The 18,108-nt window shown below is 42.4% G+C and overlaps 1 pseudogene; it reads left to right on the top strand.

Annotated features, from left to right (window-relative positions):
* The window catches only part of LOC112069277 (calcium-activated potassium channel subunit alpha-1a-like), an 85,927-nt pseudogene that overhangs the window by 21,301 nt on the left and 46,518 nt on the right, over positions 1 to 18,108 (top strand).

Raw genomic sequence — 18,108 nt, 5'->3', positions numbered from 1 at the left:
ACTATTCCTGGATCTTATTCCCTATAGGCACATCGTGGTCTGTGGTCATATTACCCTTGAAAGTGTGTCCAACTTCCTAAAAGACTTCCTACACAAGGACAGGGATGATGTCAATGTAGAAATTGTTTTTCTCCATAAGTAAGTGTACCATGTTTTTTTCCTTACACTTTTACGTGCCAGTTTCCCGGACCCAGATTAAACCTAGTCCTGGACTAAAAACCATAAAAAACGATTGAAAGTCCATTGAAAGTGTGTTTTATTCCAGGACTATAGGTTTAATCTGAGTCTGGGAAACTGGCCCCAAGACTCATAACAATACTGAGTGTTTCAGAGAAGGAAAGGTGATAGCAGCTCCCAAAAATGACCTCAACAACCTTTAGGGAGCTGCTACCACCTTTCCTTGTTTTGGAATACTCAGACTCTACAATGACTATATCCTGATAAGCACCCAGATCCATGGAAACCATGGAAACCGTCGGTAGAGTCAACCCGTTGCATCATTAGAATAAATTACACTTCAATTACTACACAATGAATTGCAATTTGACTTGCTGAGGAGGAGACCTCACTCAGACCCCTAACATTAACACAGGTCTCCTGTCTGTCTCAGTACACAACCTAATCTTGAGATGGAGGCCTTGGTTAACATTAACACACTCTACTTTCTATCCCAGTATTTCCCCTAATCTTGAGCTGGAAGCCTTGTTTAAACGGCACTTCACCCAGGTGGAGTTCTACCAGGGATCTGTTCTCAACCCACACGACCTGGCCAGAGTCAAGGTAACCGGCCTGTTTCAATGAATATGAACCTACCTGACTCATTCCTTACAGCTGCTAGCAGAGCAAACGGCCTCAACAGTGCATCTCCAACCAACTCTTCATGAACTATACCAGGTCCTTATTGTATAAGTCAATTTGGTCACTCTTACACTACGGTTACCTTTATGAAGAGTTACACTACAGTTACCTTTATAAAGAGTTACACTACGGTTACCTTTATAAAGAGTTACACTACAGTTACCTTTATAAAGAGTTACACTACAGTTACCTTTATAAAGAGTTACAAATGGATTACTTTTATAACAGCCAGGTAAATCATTGAGATTGATAAAGGGTAAATAAATAGGATAAATACCACAAGAACATAGTAGAAGTTGTTAGAAGTTAGAAATGAAACGCTCTGTGACGTATGATAGCTACTGTTCATAGCTCTGACTGAATGTAGTTGTGATCTCGTTGATTCTGCTGTGGTGTCTTCAGAGGGAGCACCAGGGTGGTTGGTATCTGTCTAATGTCCTGAGTCTCTCTGCTTCCCAGATGGCTCCCTATTCCCCTTACATTTGACCAGAGCCTTATGGCCCATTGGATGCCATTTGGGATCTGTCTGTATAGAGTCAGTTCTTAAACTAGTCTCTCTGTCATCCCTCAGATAGATTCAGGTCTTATCTAGTCTCTCTGTCATCACTCAGATTCAGGTCTTATCTAGTCTCTCTGTCATCCCTCAGATAGATTCAGGTCTTATCTAGTCTCTCTGTCATCACTCAGATTCAGGTTTATCTAGTCTCTCTGTCATCCCTCAGATAGATTCAGGTCTTATCTAGTCTCTCTGTCATCCCTCAGATCTATTCAGTTTCTTAAACTAGTCTCTCTGTCATCCTCAGATAGATTCAGGTCTTATCTAGTTCTCTGTCATCACTCAGATGATTCAGATCTTAATCTAGTCTCTATGTCATCCCTCAGATAGTCAGGTCTTATCTAGTTCTCTGTCATCCCTCAGATATATTCAGTCTTAATCTAGTCTCTCTGTCATCCCTCAGATAGATTCAGGTCTTATCTAGTCTCTCTGTCATCACTCAGATAGATTCAGGTTCTTATCTAGTCTCTCTGTCATCCCTCAGTTCTATTCAGTTCTTAATCTAGTCTCTCTGTCATCCCTCAGATAGATTCATGTCTTAATCTAGTCTCTCTGTCATGCCGCACATAGATTCAAGTCTTAATCTAGTCTTTCTGTCATCCCTCAGATAGATTCAGGTCTTATCTAGTTCTCTGTCATCCCTCAGATAGATTTAGGTCTTATCTAGTCTCTCTGTCATCCCTCAGATAGTCAGGTCTTATTTAGTCTCTTGTCATCCCTCAAATAGATTTGGTCTTATCTAGTTCTCTGTCATCCCTCAGATAGATTTAGGTCTTATCTAGTCTCTCTGTCATCCCTCAGATAGATTCAGGTCTTATCTCTGTCATCCCTCAGATAGTCAGGTCTTATTTAGTCTCTCTGTCATCCCTCAGAAAGCCAGGTTTATTCTCTGTCATCCCTCACATAGATTCAGGTCTTAATCTAGTTTCTCTGTCATCCCTCAGATAGTCAGGTCTTATCTAGTCTCTCTGTCATCCCTCAGATAGTCAGGTCTTATCTAGTCTCTCTGTCATCCCTCAGATAGATTCAGGTCTTATCTAGTCTCTCTGTCATCCTCAGATTCAGGTCTTATCTAGTCTATCTGTCATCCCTCAGATAGTCGGTCTTATCTAGTCGCTCTGTCATCCTCAGATAGTCAGGTCTTATCTAGTCTCTCTGTCATCACTCAGAAAGCCGTTCCTATCTCTCTGTCATCCCTCACATAGATGCAGTTCTTAATTAGTCTCTCTGTCATCCTCAGATAGATTCAGGTCTTAATCTAGTCTCTCTGTCATCCCTCACATAGATTCAGTTCTTAATCTAGTCTTCTGTCATCCCTCAGATAGTCAGGTCTTATCTAGTCTCTCTGTCATCCTCAGATATATTCAGGACTTATCTAGTCTATCTGTCATCCTCCGATAGTCAGGTCTTATCTAGTTCTCTGTCATCACTCAGAAAGCCAGGTCTTATCTAGTCTCTCTGTCATCACTCAGTAGTCAGGTCTTATCTAGTCTCTCTGTCTCCCTCAGATAGATTCAGGTCTTATCTGGTCTCTCTGTCATCCCTCAGAAGCCAGGTCTTATCTCTCTGTCATCCCTCAGATAGTCAGGTCTTATCTAGTCTCTCTGTCATCCCCTCATAGATTCGTTCTTAATCTAGTCTCTCTGTCATCCCTCAGATAGTCAGGTCTTATCTGTCTCTCTGTCCATCCCTCAGATAGATTCAGGTCTTATCTCTGTCATCCCTCAGATAGTTCAGGTCTTATCTAGTCTCTCTGTCATCCCTCAGATAGTCAGGTCTTATCTAGTCTCTCTGTCATCCCTCAGATAGAGTCAGGTCTTATCTAGTCTCTCTGTCATCCCTCAGATAGAGTCAGCAGATGCCTGTTTGATCCTAGCTAATAAATACTGTGCAGACCCTGATGCTGAGGATGCTTCCAACATCATGAGGTACAGAGACAACTTTATCAACCTATTGTGTTGTACAAATATACATTGCAAAGAAATTGTTGATTTACAAAACATATTGCATTTACTATCCTATTGAAACATGACTAGAGGAATACAATTATGCTTGAGAGCATGTGAATACAGTTGAAGTGGGAAGTTTACATACACCTTAGCCAAATACATTTAAACTCAGTTTTTCACAATTCCTGACATTTAATCCTAGCAAAAATCTTAGGTCAGTTAGGATCACCACTTTATTTTAAGAATGTGAAATGTCAGAATAATAGTAGAGAGAATTATTTATTTCAGCTTTTATTTATTTCAGCACATTCCCAGTGGGTCAGATGTTTACATACACTCAATTAGTATTTGGTAGCATTGCCTTTAAATTGTTTAACTTGGGTCAAATGTTTCGGGTAGCCTTCCACAAGCTTTCCACAACAATTTGGCCCATTTCTCCTGACAGAGCTGGTGTAACTGAGTCAGGTTTGTAGGCCTCCTTGCTCGCACACGCTTTTTCAATTCTGCCCACACATTCTATATAGTATTGAGGGCAGGGCTTTGTGATGGCCACTCCAATACCTTGACTTTGTTGTCCTTAACCATTTTGCCTCAACTTTGGAAGTATGCTTGGGGTCATTGTCCATTTGGAAGACCCATTTGCGACCAAGCTTTAACTTCCTGACTGATGTCTTGAGATGTTGCTTCAATATATCCACGTAATTTTCCTTCCTCATGATGCCATCTATTTTGTGAAGTGCACCAGTCCCTCCTTCAGCAAAGCACCCCCACAACATGATGCTGCCACCCCTGTGCTTCACGGTTGGGATGGTGTTCTTCGGCTTGCAAGACTCCCCCTTTTTCCTCCAAACATAACATGGTCATTATGGCCAAACAGTTCTATTTTTGTTTCATCAGACCAGAGGACATTTCTCCAGAAAGTACGGTCTTTGTTCCCATGTGCAGTTGCAAACTGTAGTCTGGCTTTTTTATGGCGGTTTTGGAGCAGTGGGTTCTTCCTTGCTGAGCGGCCTTTCAGGTTATGTTGATATTGGACGCATTTTACTGTGGATATAGATACTTTTGAACCTGTTTCCTCCAGCATATTCACAAGGTCCTTTGCTGTTTTTCTGGGATTGATTTGCACTGTCTCTCTACGAGACAGAACGCGTCTCCTTCCTGAGCGGTATGACGGCTGCATGGTCCCATGGTGTTTATACTTGCATACTATTGTTTGTACAGATGAACGTCGTACCTTCAGGTGTTTGGAAATTGCTCCCAAGGACTCAAATAATGTCAATTAGCCTAACAGAAGCTTCTAAAGCCATGACATAATTTTCTGGAATTTTCCAAGCTGTTTAAAGGCACAGTCAACTTAGTGTATGTAAACTTCTGACCCACTGGAATCTGTCTGTAAACAATTGTTGGAAAAATGACTTGTGTCATGCACAAAGTAAATGTCCTAACCGACTTGCCAAAACTATAGTTTGTTAACAAGAAATTTGTGGAGTGTTTGAAAAACGAGTTTTAATGACTCCAACCTAAGTGTATGTAAATTTACGACTTCAGCTCTATGTATTCTCGAGTAATGCATTGATAATAGATAATGTACCAAAAATAATTGACTGTTATAACTGACTGCCATACAATATGCCAATGTCAACTCTCAAGTTCCCTAAGCAAGAAAACTGTGTTACTACCGAGTCCAAGATTCTGTAGACGGGTTCTCACATTGTTTCTTCTAACAATACCCCAGGGTGATTTCCATCAAGAACTACCACCCGAAGATCAGAATCATTACCCAGATGTTGCAGTACCACAACAAGGTGTGTACAGTACAACCCCTTCAGAGTGCTACTTACTACACCGTGTCATTAAACTCCAGCGGAGGCTGAGAACATGAGTTCTCTACTGCTCTTCTTCCTGCAACTCAATTATATATTTTAGGGTTGTAAAAACCGGTTAACTTTCACAAAATTCCCAGCTTTTTCCAGATTCCCGTAATCAGAACGGATTGAGGGGACATTTGGAATCCTCCAACCAGGATTGCTACAAAACCTGGGAATTTTGGGACAATTACCAACATTTTGGAACCCTAATGTCTCTGCATCTTTCCTGCGTGTCCCCAGGCCCACCTTTTGAACATTCCCAGTTGGAACTGGAAAGAGGGTGACGATGCCATTTGCCTTGCTGAGCTGAAGCTTGGCTTCATCGCACAGAGCTGTCTGGCTCAGGGCCTCTCCACCATGCTGGCCAACCTCTTCTCCATGAGGTCCTTTATCAAGGTACATGTTGGGGAGACCTGAACAGACTGTAATCCTTAGGTCGCTGGTTCAAATCCGTCTCGAATGACCAGGAAGAGCTGGAGATTATTCCACTTTTCCACAGGCTTTTGTACTGCATTGTTCTTCATCCTTTGGTCACACTTTGTCTGTAGGTGCCTAGGTCTTAGTGAAGACTAATGAAGGGAATTTTCAGACTATTCCATATTCTGCCTGTATTTGTAATTTCAGAATACTTGTTTTATTTTTAAGATAATACCGTAGAGGTACCTACACTTACAGGGTTATTTGCTTTATGGTCACTTTGTTAACTGTTTGTGCGAGTGAAATAAAATATGTTCTTGATAACATACTGTACCTTTGCAAGCCATGTTTTATCCGTTATTATTTCAGATTGAAGAGGACACGTGGCAGAAGTATTACCTGGAAGGAGTAGCCAATGAAATGTATACTGAGTACCTGTCTAGTGCCTTTGTGGGCTTATCCTTCCCCACCATTTGTGAGTAAGTATGACACTGTTTTCTGAAGTACCTACTATATCAATTATATTCAATCACCATCACCCACCTTTCTTTCTCTCTATACCACTGTCTGTCTCTCTCTCTCCATCGTTCCCTCTCGACATTCCTCTCTCTCTCTCTCTTTCTCTCGTCATCGTTCGCTCTCGACATTTCTCTCTCTCACTCTCACTCACTAACTCACTCACTCACTCACTCACTCACTCACTCACTCACTCACTCACTCACTCACTCACTCACTCACTCACTCACTCACTCACTCACTCACTCACTCACTCACTCACTCACTCACTCACTCACTCACTCACTCACTCACTCACTGTCCCATTGATTGTTTAATAATATTGATGTTTTTGAATGCTCCTCTCCAGACTCTGCTATGTGAAGCTAAAGCTGCTACTGATCGCTATCGAGTACAAGTCTGATATACGGGAAAGCAGGTACAGTTCAAATCAAATGTATTTATAAATCCCTTTTTACATCAGCTGATGTCATAAAGTCCTATACAGAAACCCAGCCTAAAACCCCAAACAGCAAGCATTGCATATGTAGAAGCACGGTGGCTAGGAAAAACTCCCTAGAAAGGCAGGAACCTAGGAAGAAACCTACAGAGGAACCAGGCTCTGAGGGGTGGCCAGTCCTCTTCTGGCTGTGCCGGGTGGAGATTATAACAGGATGTACATGGCTATTATTAAGTCCAGATCGTTCTTCAAGATGTTCAAAAGTTCATAGATAATCACACCTCAGTGGTCAGCACCTCAGTGGTCAGCACCTCAGTGGTCAGCACCTCAGTGGTCAGCACCTCAGTGGTCAGCACCTCAGGAGTAAATGTCATTTGGCTTTTCATAGCTGAGCATTCAGAGGTCGAGACACTCCTACTTGTGTATTATACATTGCCAATTGTACATCTTGATGTTGAACAAGTCACATGCAGCCCTATACAGGTTATCAATTTGCCAAGTGTTAACATTTGTGAATTATGACAGAATGTTTCTGTCATAATGTCACAATGCTGCTACTCTCTTTCCAACAAGCCACAGCCATGCATGACACATACAGTGCCTTGCAAAAGTATTCAGACCCCTTGGATTCACATTTTATTGTGTTACAAAGTGGTATTAAAATGTATTTAATTGTCATTCTTTTGGTGAACGATCTTCACATCATACTCTGCAACTTCTTTAAGCTCTGTCAAGATGTTGGGGATCGTGGCTAGACAGACAGACAGCAATTTTCAAGTCCTGCAATACATTTAAATCAAGCAGATTTAAGTCAAAACTCTAACTTGGCCACTCAGGAATATTCACTGTCTTCTTGGTAAGCAACTCCAGTGTAGATTTGGCCTTGTGTTGTAGGTTATTGTCCTGCTGAAAGGGGAAATCCTCTCCCAGTGACTGGTATAAAGCAGAGCGATTGGACAAGGACATCCCGGCCCGGCCAAACCCAGACGACGCTGGGCCAATTGTGCGGCGCCTCGTGGGTTTTCATCTAGGATTTTGCCTGTGCTTAGCTCCATCCCGTTTCTTTTTATCCTGAAAAACTCCCCAGTATTGCCTATGTCAAGCATACCCATACCATGATGCAGCCACCACCATGCTTGAACATAAGGAGGCAGTTACACAGTGATGTGTAGTTGTTGTTTTTTAGTACTTTTACAGTCATGTCTCATCGTTGCAACTCCCGTACGGACTCGGGAGAGGCGAAGGTCAAGAGCCATGCGTCCTCCGAAACACGACATGGCCAAGCCGCACTGCTTCTTGACACACTGCTCGCTTAACCCGGAAGCCAGCCGCACCAATGTGTTGGAGGAAATACTGTCCAACTGGCGACCGTGTCAGCGTGCATGCGCCCGGCAGGAGTCGCTAGAGAGCGATGGGACAAGGACATCCCGGCCGGCCAAACCCAGACGACGCTGGGCCAATTGTGTGCCGGGTCTCCCGGTCACGGCCGGCTGCAACACGGCCCGGGATCGAACCCGCATCTGTAGTAACGCCTCTAGCACTACGATGCAGTGCCTTAGACCGCTGCCCCACTCGGGAGGCCCCTATGTTGGAATGGCCCCAAATTTAAGGCTTTGTATTTAGGCCAAAAAGGTGTATTCATTTGCTGTGATTTTTGTTGTTGTTGCAGTATTACTTTAGTACCTTGTTGCATACAAGATGCATGTTTTGGAATATTTTTATTCTGTATATTTGTCTTCTTCTTTTCACTCTGTCATTTAGGTCATTATTGTGGAGTCACTACAACGGTGTTGATCCATCCTCAGTTTTCTCCCATCAAAGCCTTTGAACTCTGTAGCTGTTTTAAAATCACCAATGGCCTCATGGTGATGTCACTAAGCAGTTTCCTTCCTGTCCTGCAGTTCAGTTCAGAAGGACGCCTGCATCTTTGATGTATCTGGGTGGTTTAATACATCATCCGCAACATAATTATTAACTTGACCATGCTTAAAGAGATATTCAATGTCTGATTGGTTATTGTTACCCATCTACCAATCACTGCCCTTCTTTATGAGGCGTTCGAAAGCTCCCTGGTATTTGTGGTTGAATCTGTCCTTCAATTCAATACAATGAAATTCAATACTTGACTGAGGGACAGGGCCCTTACAGATGTAGGGTTAGTCATTCATAAATCATGTCTACCCCTATTATTTAAAACAGAGTCCATGTAACATATTATGTGATTTGTCACAGTTCTGGGGTGACCAGGCTAGTATACAGGTATGGTTGTGCTCAAACTGGTCTGGGGTGACCAGGCTAGTATACAGGTATGGTTGTGCTCAAACTGGTACCAGGGCTAGTATACAGTATGGTTGTGCTCAAACTGGTACCAGGCTAGTATACAGGTATGGTTGTTCTCAAACTGGTCTGGGTCAGGCTAGTATACAGGTATGGTTGTGCTCAAACTGGTACCAGGCTAGTATACAGGTATGGTTGTGCTCAAACTGGTCTGGGGTGACCAGTACCTTAGCTCTAATGTTGTTCTCTCTAAGACACCTGACCTTACCTGAATGTTCATTCTCATCCTTGACAGATGGAGGTTCAATATATTAATCATAATCAATCATTACATCATTACATCATTACAAATTCCCATTGGATGATGCGGTCAATTTCATAATAGCGGTGACAACATTTGTTTTACAGTGATTCTCATGAGCTACGTTACAGTCACCAACCTCTGTTTGTCCACACCACATAGTGGTCTTGTCTAAGTGTGTACCATTCCTCGTCATTAGAGCATTAGGATACTAACTGTCTGTAACAGAATGATTCTCCTCATTGACGACTATTTTTGTTTGTATTTACAACAGCACTCTCATCAACCCTGGGAACCATGTGAAGATGCAGGAAGGAACCCTGGGGTTCTTTATCGCCAGCGATGCCAAAGAAGTTAAGAGGTAGGTACTTGTGCCTTCGGGAAGTATTCAGACCCCTTGACTGTTTCCACATTTTGTTACATTACAGCCTTATTCTCAAATTGATTAAATCAAAAATGTCCTCAGCAATCTATATGCAATACCTCATAATGACATCACAATACCCCATAATGACATCACAATACCCCATAATGACATCACAATACCCCATAATGACAACGTGAAAACAGGATTTTAGATTTGTTTGCAAATGTATCAAAAAATGTACATAAGTATTCATAGCTTTGCTATGAGCTAAGGTGCTTCCTGTTTCCATTGATCATCCTTGAGTTGTTTCTAACTTGATTGGGATCCGCCTGCGTTAAATTCAATTGATTGGACATGATTTAGAAAGGCCCACACACACCTGTCTATATAAGGTCCCACAGTTGACAGTGCATGTCAGAGAAAAAACCAAGCCATGAGGTCGAAGGAACTGTCCGTAGAGCTCTGAGACAGGATTGTGTTGGGGCACAGATCTGGGGAAGGGTACCAAAAAATGTCTGCAGCATTGAAGGTCCACAAGAACACAGTGGCCTCCATCATTATTAAATGGAAGAAGTTTGGAACCACCAAGTCTCTTCCTAGAGCTGTCTGTCTGGCCAATCTGAGCAATCGGGGGAGAAGGGCCTTGGTCAGGGAGATGACCAAGAACCCGATGGTCATTCTGACAGAGCTCTAGAGTTCCTCTGTGGAGATGGGAGGACCTTCCAGAAGCACTCCACCAATCAGGCCTTTATGGTAGAGTGGCCAGAAGGAAGCCACTTCTCAGTAAAAGGCACATGACAGCCCGCTTAGAGTTTGCCAAAAGGCACCTAAAGGACTCTCAGACCATGAGAAACACGATTATCTGGTCTGATGAAACCAAGATTGAACTCTTTGGCCTGAATGCCAAGTGTCATGTCTGGAGGAAACCTGGCGCCATCCCTACGGTGAAGCTTGGTGGTGGCAGCATCATGCTGCTGGGATGTTTTTCAGTGGCAGGGAGACTAGTCAGGATTGAGGGAAAGATGAACAGAGAAAAGTACAGAGAGATCCTTGATGAAAACCTGCTCCAGAGCGCTCAGGACCTCAGACTGGGGCGAAGGTTCACCTTCCAATAGGACAATGACCCTAAGCACACAGCCAAGACAACGCAGGAGTGGCTTCAGGACAAGTCTCTGAATGTCCTTGAGTGGCCCAGCCAGAGCTCGGACTTGAACCCAATCGAACGTCTCTGGAGAGACCTGAAAATAGCTGTGCAGCAAAGTTCCCATCCAACCTGACAGAGCTTGAGAGGATCTGCAGAGAAGAATGGGAAAAACTCTGCAAATACAGGTGTGCCAAGCTTGTAGTGTCATACCCAAGAAGACTCGAGGCTCTGAATACTTATGTAAATGTGATATTTCATTATATTTTTTTACACGTATCAAACATTTCTAAAAAACCTATTTTACTTTGTCATTATGGGGTATTGTGTGTAGATTGATAAGGGAAAAAACTATTTAATCAATTTTAGAATAAGGTTGTAACGTAACAAAATGTGGAAAAAGTCAAAGGGTCTGAATCCTTTCCCGAATGCACTGTATGTGAAAGTATTTAATTGTTCTCTGTAGAAAAGACTCAGAATGCCTCCAAATAGAGTTTGACATCAAATGATGTTAAATTAGTCTTGGACTGATGGTTGGATACTAAAATATGTCTGGGGTGCTTTCATAGGGCACTCTTCTACTGCAAAGCTTGCCACGATGACATCACAGATCCCAAAAGGATAAAGAAATGTGGATGCAAACGATGTAAGTATTTACTGTTCTTTAAAAACAATATTTATTGAGTGTTTTAATGCACGATATTTTAACACAGTGTATACTATACATGTACTATACTATACGTGTACTGTACTTTACTATATGTGTACTATGCATGTACTCTGCAATAGTATATGTGTACTATACCATACTATACATATACTATGCTATACATGTACTATACTATATTGTACTATATGTGTACTACACTATACTATATGTGCACTCTACAATGTGTACTATACTAACTGTATACTATACTATAAGTGTGCTATACTATACGTGTACTCTACAATACTATATGCGTACTATACTAAATGTATACTATGCAATATGTGTCCTACACTATACTATTGGTGTATTATACTATACACATACTATACTATATGTGTACTCTACAATATGTGTACTATACTATATGTGTACTATACTATGTGTATACTATATTATAGATGAGTGTTGACAGGAATTTGTTTACAGTCTAGGTTTAAGCAGAGCTAACATTAGCATAAACATTGTAGTGTCGTTGTCTGTGTCCCAAATGGAGCCATATTCCCTTTACAGTGCACTACCTTGGGGCATCGGTCAAAAGACGTGTAGTATATAGGGAAAAGAGGGTGTCATTAGGGACGCAGACATTGTTCTGACATGACCTTTCATAGCCACTAAACCAGTTAAGTCCTTTATTATTAATTGACAGGATAAAACCAGTTAACCTCTGCATCTGGAAAGGCCGTAGGATTACTTTAAAGGGGCAAATCTGCAGTTCTTATATCCATTTTTAGATTAAGATTCAAATTCATGATATATAGACCCGTTGATTCTTGAAGAATATAACTTATAGATAGATGCCTCATGAGCTTAGTTCAACTGACGTACCCCATCAGAAACCAAAATATAAAACTTGTTTTATTCCTGTGTTTGTAAATAATGTAAATATTTATAGCCTCAAAATATCATTATAACGATCATGTAGATATCACGGATGGTCAGTCCTTGTATCCATAGCTTTGTTCATGAATTTGAGAGTAGTTACATTTCTCCAGCCGTATCCATCAACTGGTTACCAAACCTGTGGCAGGGTGAGCCACTTTGTTATTGTTCGAACTGCAGAATGCCCCTTTTAAACAAGCAGTGAGTGCACCAATAACTGTCTACAGAAAAATTTAATTTTCCATCTATGTTCCAAGGTTGGGTTTCAAATGGGCCCACATGATCCTGGTCATAAGTAGTGCACTATATAAACCATAGGGAACCATTTGGAACATAGTACACTTATTCATATTTAATGTAGCAGTGAATGTGATGTTCTGATTTAAGAGCAAGAGGATAAAGCAGCATATACCCTGGTCCCAGATCTGTCATGTTTTGGCGTGACAATGATTATAGGAGTTGGTAAAACAGTACAAACAGATCTGGGACCAGTCTCAACAGCATCGAAAAAACAGTTTTGATCTGTCTAACGTCTGTGTTACGTTTCTCCTTTGGTGATTTCAAACAGGCTTATTCAACGGTGTGCCTAGACTGAAGACGCTTGTCTTGTCTTTATATGTTATGTCCAGACCTATTGACCCTAACTCTTGATTTGTTCTCTTCCTGCTGCCTTGGAACATTAAACAATGTATTAACGGTTCACTTATAGTGATCTATTGTGAGTGATATGGGTACCCTACCGTTCCCCTCCGTAGTACAGTCTACTGCCTTGAATTAGATCTGTTATTGTTGAAATTACTGTCCATGTCGCATGTGGTGAAGGTCAATACTGCTGCCTGCCTGCGTCCTTTCGTCATATATTATGTGGCGAAGGTCAATACTGCTGCCTGCCTCCGTTCTTCATATATTATGTGGCGAAGGTCAATACTGCTGCCTGCCTCCGTTYTTCATATATCATGTGGCGAAGGTCAATACTGCTGCCTGCCTGCGTCCTTTCTTCATATATCATGTGGCGAAGGTCAATACTGCTACCTGCATGCGTTCTTCATTCATATCCCATTTGCACGCTTTACTCTCTGGTCAAGGAGAACATTGAACGCAATCAAAAAACTAAGATAGAATGTACCACCCATATCTCTGGACTCAATTTCACTTGAAACAGTTACTGCAGACTACCACTAGATGTCCTCCTAACACTTCAACAATCTGGATGAGGTTAGAATGAGTCAATGGTTAGAACTCAGAAATGCTCAAACTAAATCAAAAGATACTGTGAAAGCAGCAAACATTATTGGATATTGAATATTGGATATTGACTTAGTTATTGGCCTTTATACAACGTCCTGAATGGTGATTGGTTAAAACCACATTCCAGCCGGTGTCTATTCCACAAGTTACCACCGGCTAAATCTATGACGTTAAAATGCCTATTTACTCTGTTCCATCTGACTGAGCAATCCACTGTCTCATCAGCCCAGCCAGGCAATTTATAAACTTGATCTCCACTCCAAAGCATCTAGACATKATCTCTTATTTCTTTTAGACTAACATTTAGTTTTCAACAGCAGAGATTTGTTTAAACATTGTTTAAACGTTGTTTAAACGTTGCTGTCTGTATCTGTGACATTTGCAACATTGTTTCAATATTCAAATTCGATCTCCAGCTGTCGTATAGTAATGAACGTGTCGGGACGAGACCGACAGACAGACAGGCAACATTTCTCAGCCAATCAAAATCATGAATCAGCTGGAATAATTTTTATGGATACATACAAAGAAATGTCAATAGAAAACAGGTCAAAGGAAAGGAAGTTCAGCTAGTTTACAATCTTYCCAGCTTCAGTTTGATTGTGTTAGCTGTGTTGTTGACTAGCTCCTCTGAACAACAGTGTCCTGACGAGTGAGCACATTTTCTACGCCATCGCGCCTCACTAGCCCGTTTTTACGGATGTATCCAAATAAACGTCACTAGAAAACAGCTTAAACAAATGCAAATGCAGCTACTTTTGCTGCAGTGAGTGATCTTTGCTGCAGAGAGTGATCTTTGCTGCAGTGAGTGATCTTTGCTGCAGTGAGTGATCTTTGCTGCAGTGAGTGATCTTTGCTGTAGTGAGTGATCTTTGCTGCAGAGAGTGATCTTTGCTGCAGTGAGTGATCTTTGCTGCAGTGAGTGATCTTTGCTGCAGTGAGTGATATTTGGATTCAAGTGATTGTGATAGATGGGCACACTTTTACTTTATGAATCCCAAAAAGTGAGGACTACTTTACATACAGCACTTTGAGTAAAACCCGTCCCATTGCAGCCAGGAGACCGGGGTCCAGTCCCACGCTCTTACATGTGTACTGTATGAGGCTCAACATCTCATCCTGCGGCTACATTATGTGAACTTCTCTGTGGACGGATGCCAACATGAGAAAGATATACCTAGCATCATAGTGTAACATTGACATTTCACAGTGCAGCTTTGCTTGGGTTACTAAATGCTTACAGAGCATGTTCATCACATAACCAGCTAAATGTTTTATTTAAACATTTACATGCTGACCACACTGCCCGCGTCACGTGCATGAGCGTTGCAAAAATAAATGTACACATACATGTTATTCAATCATTGCACCCACACTGCTCGTGCGCGTCAACGAGCGTCTGTGTAGCCAGGCGCTAAAATAGAACTTGGTTCTATTTGTGACGCCTGACGAGCTGCAAGTCCCTCCTCTCCCATCTCCTCATTGGTTTTTAGGAGCATATACCCACGTGGGTGATTGACAGATGAACTGAGGTCCACACTCCAGTCCAGTTGGTGGTGGTAATGCACCTTAAAGTTGGTTGCCAACCGCCATATAAAGTCCACAGAAGAAGAAGAAGCCTGAAGGAGGAGAGATTACTAGAAACTAACTAAATTTATCCTTTTATCTGTGGATTAATTGTCGGAGTAGAGGACCTTGTGCGTTTCAGCTAAAATAACAACCCAATGTTTATATCCCAGGACAAATAAGCTAGCAACAGCAAGCTAGCAAGCTAAATTGCCATAAATGTTTAATGCTTTTCAACCTGTCCCAATATTAATACAGTTGGTTCCGAGTTCGTTTTGATATTTCAACCTGCGTGTCCTGATCGCGTCTGGTGTGGGTGGACAAAATTAACATATGCTCGATGGCGCAGATGGACGTACGCGCACGAGCAGTCTGGTCAGCAGGCTGCATATTATACCATGTGATATAACTGTGGTGTAACTCTGATATTATATAATGTGATTTAACTGTGGTGTAACTGTGATATTATATAATGTGATTTAACTGTGGTGTAACTGGGATACGGTGGATCAGTACCAGAGGTATGATGCAGAGTAACCCAGTCACTCACCTATTAGATGGGTACATTAACCAAGTCACTCACCTATTAGATGGGTACATTAACCCAGTCACTCACCTATCAGATGGGTACATTAACCCAGTCACTCACCTATTAGATGGGTACATTAACCCAGTCACTCACCTATCAGATGGGTACAGTAACCCAGTCACTCATCCATCAGATGGGTACATTAACCCAGTCACTCCCCTATCAGATGGGTACAGTAACCCAGTCACTCACCTATTAGATGGGTACAGTAACCCAGTCACTCACCTCATTCAGTATGTGGTACATTCACACCAGTCACTCACCTATTAGATGGGTTACAGTAACCCAGTCACTCACCTATTAGATGGGTACAGTTAACCCAGTCACTCCCCTATCAGATGGGTACAGTAACCCAGTCATCTCACTCTATTAGATGGGTACAGTAACCCAGTCACTCACCATTCAGATGGGTACCATTAACCCAGTCACTCACCTATTAGATGGGTACAGTAACCCAGTCCTACTCACCTATTAGATGGGTACATTAACCAGTCACTCACCATTCAGTATGGGTACAGTAACCCAGTCACTCACCCATCAGATGGTACATTAACCCAGTCACTCACCTATTAGATGGGTACAGTAACCCAGTCACTCCCTATTAGATGGGTACATAACCAGTCACTCACCTATTAGATGGGTACATTAACCCAGTCACTCACCTATTAGATGGGTACATTAACCCAGTCACTCACCCATTAGATGGTGACAGTAACCCAGTCACTCACATCAGATGGGTACAGTAACCCAGTCACTCACCTATTAGATGGGTACAGTAACCCAGTCCTCACTCCATCATGATGGTCAGTAACCAGTCACTCACCCATCAGAGGTTACAGTAACCCAGTCACTCACCTATCAGATGGGTACATTAACCAGTCACTCACCTATTAGATGGGTACATTAACCCAGTCACTCACCTATTAGATGGGTACAGTAACCCAGTCACTCACCCATCAGATGGTCCAGTAACCCAGTCACTCACCTATCAGACGTACAGTAACCAGTCACTCACCCATAGATGGGTACATTAACCCAGTCACTCACCTATTAGATGGGTACATTAACCCAGTCACTCCCCTATCAGATGGTTACAGTAACCCAGTCATTCACCCATCAGATGGGTACATTACCCAGTCACTCACCTATTAGATGGGTACATTAACCCAGTCACTCACTATTAGATGGGTAACAGTAACCCAGTCACTCACCCATCAGATGGGTACAGTAACCCAGTCACTCACCTATCAGACGGGTACAGTAACCCAGTCACTCACCTATAGATGGGAACATTAACCAGTCCACTCACCTATCAGACGGGTACAGTAACCCAGTCACTCACCTATCAGATGGGTACATTAACCCAGTCACTCACCTATCAGACGGTACAGTAACCCAGTCACTCACCATCAGATGGGTACAGTAACCCAGTCACTCACCTATATAGATGGGTACAGTAACCCAGTCACTCACCTATTAGATGGGTACATTAACCCAGTCACTCACCTATTAGATGGGTACAGTAACCCAGTCACTCACCATCAGATGGGTACATTACCCAGTCACTCCCCCTATCAGATGGTTACATAACCCAGTCATCGCCCATCAGATGGTACATTAACCCAGTCACTCACCTATTAGATGGGTACATAACCCAGTCACTCACCTATTAGATGGGTACAGTAACCCAGTCACTCACCCATCAGATGGGTACAGTAACCCAGTCACTCACCTATCAGACGGGTACAGTAACCCAGTCACTCACCTATTAGATGGGTACATTAACCCAGTCACTCACCTATCAGACGGGTACAGTAACCCAGTCACTCACCCTATCAGATGGGTACATTAACCCAGTCACTCACCTATCAGATGGGTACAGTAACCCAGTCACTCACCATCAGATGGGTACAGTAACCCAGTCACTCACCTATTAGATGGGTACAGTAACCCAGTCACTCACCTATTAGATGGGTACATTAACCCAGTCACTCACCTATTAGATGGGTACAGTAACCCAGTCACTCACCTATCAGACGGTACAGTAACCCAGTCACTCCCCTATCAGATGGTACAGTAACCCAGTCACTCACCTATTAGATGGGTACATTAACCCAGTCACTCACCTATTAGATGGGTACATTAACCCAGTCACTCACCCATCAGATGGTTACAGTAACCCAGTCACTCACCCATCAGATGGGTTACATTAACCCAGTCACTCACCGATTAGATGGGTACAGTAACCCAGTCACTCACCTATTAGATGGGTACATTAACCCAGTCACTCACCCATCAGATGGGTACATTAACCCAGTCACTCACCTATTAGATGGGTACATTAACCCAGTCACTCCCCTATCAGATGGGTACATTAACCCAGTCACTCACCTATCAGATGGGTACAGTAACCCAGTCACTCACC

This window comes from Salvelinus sp. IW2-2015, unplaced genomic scaffold (assembly GCF_002910315.2).
Source record: "Salvelinus sp. IW2-2015 unplaced genomic scaffold, ASM291031v2 Un_scaffold959, whole genome shotgun sequence".
Taxonomy (NCBI): Eukaryota; Metazoa; Chordata; class Actinopteri; order Salmoniformes; family Salmonidae; genus Salvelinus; species Salvelinus sp. IW2-2015.
Note: the sequence above shows the minus strand (reverse complement) of the source record. Positions and strands in the feature narration are given on the sequence as shown.